This window comes from Durio zibethinus, chromosome 28, assembly GCF_047325235.1.
Source record: "Durio zibethinus cultivar Kanyao isolate XHJ-2024 chromosome 28, ASM4732523v1, whole genome shotgun sequence".
NCBI classification, from domain to species: Eukaryota; Viridiplantae; Streptophyta; class Magnoliopsida; order Malvales; family Malvaceae; genus Durio; species Durio zibethinus.
Window position 1 is genome coordinate 7,471,316 of NC_143189.1, and position 6,000 is coordinate 7,477,315.

Genomic DNA, 6,000 nt, shown 5'->3' on the forward strand with positions numbered 1-6,000 from the left:
ACGACTATTTTATAATTTTTTATTTAGGTCAAGTTTAAAAATAACATAATTTTTTTCCCATAATTCTATAATATCACAGGAAGAGGTGGATTTTTTATTCCAAAACTTTGATACTATTGAAAATTTATTACTTTTCCTCAACATGAGATTTTCTTAAATTACATATTGAAATCAAATACCAAACAATAAGATTCTAAGAAAAAATGCATGGATTGTTTTGAACCAAATGCCCCTTTAAAATCATCTTCACCAAATTTTATTGAAACTTTCCCTTTTCTGTTTTTTATTTAGTAAAATTAAAGGGTAAAATTAAACCAAAAATTAAGGTAGGAATAAATTTTTTTCAATTGGGTCCGAAACTTCCCAATCCAGTTCAATTTGCGGTTGAAGTTCGTTTTCAATTTCAAAAAACTTTTCGGATAAAATTTAATTTTAAAAAAAATTTTCGAAATAAAATGAAGTTTCAATAATAGCATGTGTTGGAAAAGTACAAATGCAGAGGCAGAAATACTATCCTTTTATGCTAGCAAGTAACATAAGAAGACTCGAAAGTTCTATGTAAAACATGATCTAATGATTTTATTTTCTTTCGGCAACACACCCTTAGAAGAGTAGCAGAGCAGCCTTTAGCCATGGAAAATTTAACCAGCAAGAATGGTGCTTTTAGACTAAGATAAAACCAGCATGAAGTTCAGATAATTGTTTTTAATTGTTTTCTATTGATGGGAAACTGTCAAAGCATGCAGGACAAGATAAAGCTTTTAATTGCAGTTTTAGAAGCCAAAATGTTCTACTTGGAAAACAAACATGAAAATATCACCTACTTTCCCATATGTTTTACAACAACTCTTCTGTCAGTAATACTGAGGAGGCATTAAATTATTCTTCATCATCGTGCTCTAGCTTATGTGAGGTGTTCCCATTAACATCAGAAGCAAGCTTAGCTTCAAATGACTTGGAAGGCAACCTCTCATAAACTCTTGATCCTGCAGAAAGAAGCCTACACTGTCTGAAGGCAAGAATCTGGCTAAGTTGCTCATAATTCCACCTTTGCTGACAATAGACGGCAGCTGCAAGGAAAACTGCAGTGATGAGAATGGCAACATCCCCAAAATTAGAGTAGAAGCCCAAAGTTGGATTCACAAACTCATACTAATCTGCGAAGTAAGGGTTGGAAACTGGAGCTCTTATATAGTCATAGAGACGAGGGAGAAGTCTGACAACCGTAATCCCAAAAATATAGTTTCCTAAGAGATTTACAATCGATTTGCCAGATAAAATTACCAATGATTTGAGGGAGCAAGAAGAAATCCTGAACAAGGCCAATATTCTAGTTCAATTTCCCATTCCCGTAGCAATTGGGAGTGACCCCTTGAATCTATAAACCTATCTGTTCGAAGTGGTATCTGACTAGTTTTCACAGAATGAATGATCAGAACAACTATGTATCCAATGACATGCATGGTAAGGGTTGCAATAAGTACCCGCTTGTCACTTGGGACACGATGTGATTCAGGTTGGGTTCATGAAAGTAATCTGATCTGAGATTTCCACACCTTCTGAAAAAGCCTAAGAGTGAGAAGAAACATCATTAGAACAAGAAGCTTTACCATGTAATCAATTAAATTCAACCACTGACTTTTCTCAAGATCATAAGATCGCATTTCATAAGAATCAGAAGCCTCTCACTTGAAGAGAGCTTCGGCACCAGTAATAAGAGGAAGACCATACCCAATGGCTTGGACACCCAGCATGACAAGGGAAATAAAAGGAGATGAATCAGCATTCTGCTTGAGGTAAAACAGTTGACTTGAAATGCAAGCAATTGCTAATGAAAGAGTCAAAATACAGCGGATTCCATCAACACCCGGCGAGAGAGAATCTCTTCCCTCTGCTTTCTGTACATAATTGGAAGAGTTTGAAGCTTATTCATTCCAAAATATAGTGGGTCATCTTCATTTCTCTGGCCGGCTATTGAAATTCTCAGAGTTGGATTGACCAGCCACAGAGCTGTAGTGGGAGGGTACGAGTATGACACTATGACTTCTGTCAAGCAATCCAACCCGGATTCAAGATCCATGGTCTGAACTAAGATCTTCCACGAGGCCGGGACATCCCTGCAGCCAACAAGATCCATCCGTCCAAAATGTGGATCATAAAGACCCTCTGGAAAAAGAACAGAAAAATTGCTATCATCTTTTCTGATAGTTGTTAGTTGAGCTGATACATTCAAAAGGAGCTGTTTTTCAGTGTGCTTAGCTTTAATGTGATAAGGTGTGTCTTCTTCTCTGGTGGTTGGATTTCTTGAGTGCCAATAGCGCCCAAGCAATGGACCAAGTGTAAAAATATCCATCTGAATATCTACTCTTGGGGGATGAGAATTTGGAAACTGATCAGGAACTGCAGAGATTTGAAGGGTCAGATCTTCTGCAAGGATAGAAAGGTTGGATAGAAAGTCATCTGTGTCTTCCAGTTTAGGAAACTGCAGCAAGGATTTCTTGACTAGAGTTCCAAAACTGAACGGGTCATTTTTTTCTAGGATTACACCAGCTGATTGGAGTTTGAGTAACTATAATAGGGATGTGGTGCTCTGAAGTAATTCCACAACTTTGAGGGCCTCACTAACCTTTCAAATGATAAAGGGAAGTACACCTTATTACTTTCATCAATACTTGAAATGCTCCCACCAATTATGCTTCGTTGCTTTATGGAGAATGAGAGAGGAATATACAAAAAGATACGAGAGTTACAGCTACTCCCTTCTACATCTACTATGCCAAGACAACCAACCATGCAAAGCTGCCCACTAGAAGAATTCCATATTCCTTCAGTAGCTAGAGTCATGTTGCTAAGCCCGGAGCTCCGTCTCATTCTATACTGATCCTCTGATGCAGGAGCAGCCTGAAAAACTGCAGCAACTCTGGCCATACTAGCATTTTGATGCCCATTAGTTGGTTTGCACCTCACATCCTGCATGTAACGTATTGAAGCTTCCATTTGTGGTTTTAATCTCTTTATCTTTCACAAAAGGACCCAACTTACTACAGTAGTCATCCGTGCCATTGCATTTCCAGTTTGGCACAACGGTGGAAGTTCCACTATTAGTAACTTGCTCAAGAATTGCACAGAAGCTATTGCCTTTGTGACATTGATGCCAGCATTCATCAAGTTTTCTCAATATGGATAAGGATTACATGCCTTGGATACAATCTTCTCAGAGCCAAACTCATATTTTGTTGACCTGAGCATCTGGGCCAAAATGTTAACTTGATCAAAGTACTTCTCATTTGATTTTGGATTTAAACTTTTCAACTCCCCTCGTATCACCCTATTAGTCAATGAATGTGTCAATGGGTAATGAAGAACAAGAAATATCCGATCATCTTGCAAAAGAGGTGCTTGGTTGTAATTTAGATCAGAGCCTTTCAACCAATCCCGTGGATTCTTTGAGTCAGACGCCCTAGATGGCAACATTGCATTCCCCAACAAACACATCACTCTTTCCCCACCATTCTGTTTGGTTTCAGTGTAAATCCCTTCAAATGAAATTGCAAGCTGTGTATGACTAGACCATATCTGAAATCGAGGACTTCCCTCATACGGCCTCTCTGCAAATGAAGTATCTAGTGTTAACCCCAACATCGAAATGCTACTGACACTTACAGACTTGTTAGTCCGATAGTCGAGATCAACATCCGTGATCCAGAAAGAAGCTATAATCGAAGGAGCCTGTGATAAATTCTTAGGCATATTTCTATCATCAAACGGCATAATGGGAGCATCACCTACATCCTGCCGCCAATCCCCACACCCAAAATTCAGCTCTTCTTTTATATCAGCTATCCTATTATCTTCAGCTTTAAATTTAGAAGCAGATTATAAACTGGTTTACAATGTTTCTTTACCTCATCAATTCTTTCATACTTGAAATCCACTTCCACAGAATATCCTTTTTTGAACTCAAACTCCACTTCTGAGACATAATTTGTTAACCCTATGATAAACATCTCATACATTATACAAACAACAGCTAGACAAACACTCCTCATGCTTCCAAATTTTCAATATTCAATCACTTTTTTCAATATTTCTTAGCTACCCACTTCCTAGAAGATACCACTAAAAATCAACACCCAATTTCTCATAACACAAAACAAAAATTACAAAGACTGCAGCTTTGCTACATTGCCATATAAAGACTGCAGCACGACCATTAGAATCAGATTCAAGCTTATTGCTTGGTGGGTGCTTTTCCAAATTCAATGACTCAATTGAGTACAAGAAAGACAAACCTGAAATTTTTGGTTGTGCCGGTTTAAGTTCTTGCAAAGTTTCTGGGAACTTCAGTCAGTGAAAGTTTGGATCATGGAGAATGCTTAAAGTGAAAGACTTCGTAAGTGTTGTAGCGTTAACAGGTCAATGTCCGTTTGTTTGTCCCTCCATTTTTTTTTTTAAATTTTAATTTTAATTTTTTACTTTCTATTAATTTTAACCAAAGTTATGCTGGCGTGTGTACTTAATAATTAACTGAATAGATATTTCAAAAACAATATATTGTCTATAGATAGAGAAAAAAAAATCAATAACTAGTATGATCAAGAATTACATTTATTTAAATAATCAGTCAATAATTTAAAATATAATTAGATAAATTTAATAAAAATTAAATTAAATTCACATATAGTAAAATTATAATTTGCGATTTCAAAATTTTAGAAGCTCCTCTTTGCTATTAAATCAAAGCTTCATTGATTAAAAATAAATTTATTTGAGTGATTAATAATTAAAAAAATTCTTCCTATAAAAAAATTTTCTTTATAAGAATTTTTTTGATCATCTATCAAATTTTTATTGTCCCAATTCTTTCTAGATATTGATTTGAAATTTTAGATTTTAAATTTTCAGAAAACTAGACTTCAATTTTTCAATTAATTATTATTTTGTAAAAAGTGGTTAAATTTTTATTTTCTAAAAGTTGCTTGAGAAATTGGACAAAATATGTGTTGAACCTTATAAATATCCTTCTAATATATTATTTTGAATTTAGTATCCTTTTACTAACTTAATTAATGATTTAATATCATAAAAAATTTAAGGATTATACGACAAACAATTTGTCCAAAACCTGTCATTTATGCAAATAAAATTAAAAATAAAAATTTGCTTTATAGATGATTATAGAGCAACAAATAAGAAAGCTACATATCGTTTAACACTATTTTTATTTTCTTTTTTTTTTAATTTTTATTAAAAAAAATAACGACAAAAACATGTTTGGTATTTGATAATGTTTTCTGTTTTCAAAAAATAAAAACAAAAATAAATTTTCAAAATTTTTAAAAGCAGGAATTTTTATGTTTCTTCTACCAATTTAGAAAATTAGGAAGAATTACACATAAAAACTCTCACTTCCAAATAAATTTTGAGAAATTCATGAATAGATAATTGGAGAAAGAATGACATATAAGGATAAATTGTAAAACAACTTAAATTTTGAGAAAAGTCCATATTTAACACAATATATAAGAATTTGCATTGCTATAATCAACTTACAAATAAATTTACTTTTTTTAAAATTAAAAGTTATAAACAAAATTTTAAAAGGTTGTATCTAATCTTCATTTGAAAGATAGGCATGGTTCATTGAAAAGGATGTACCAAACCTTCATTTGAAAAATGGTGTTAAATCTACTATGATGAGTGATATGCAAAAGATAAAATTTTTTTTTGTAACATTTATATTCATTATTAATATATTTAAAATAAATTATTATTGATTTATTTTTTGTTTTTTGGATTTTTAAATTACATCATTTAATTCATTCTATTGAAACTTTGTTACTAAAAATTGAATATAGATATTGTGCTAGACATTACTTATTAATTGGAAGAAACGTAATAATAGAGACAGTGACTTAGAAACGCAATTCTAGATGTGTTCCAAAGCCAGAACAGAGGTTGACATTAGGAAAAGAGTCAAGGAGCTTGGAGAATTTAAAA

At 33.4% G+C, this 6,000-nt stretch overlaps 1 pseudogene; it reads right to left on the bottom strand.

Moving 5' to 3' along the window:
- Positions 1-12: 12 nt before the first annotated feature.
- Positions 13-4,503, bottom strand: LOC149510705 (uncharacterized; annotated as a pseudogene).
- Between the last annotated feature and the right edge of the window lie 1,497 nt (positions 4,504-6,000).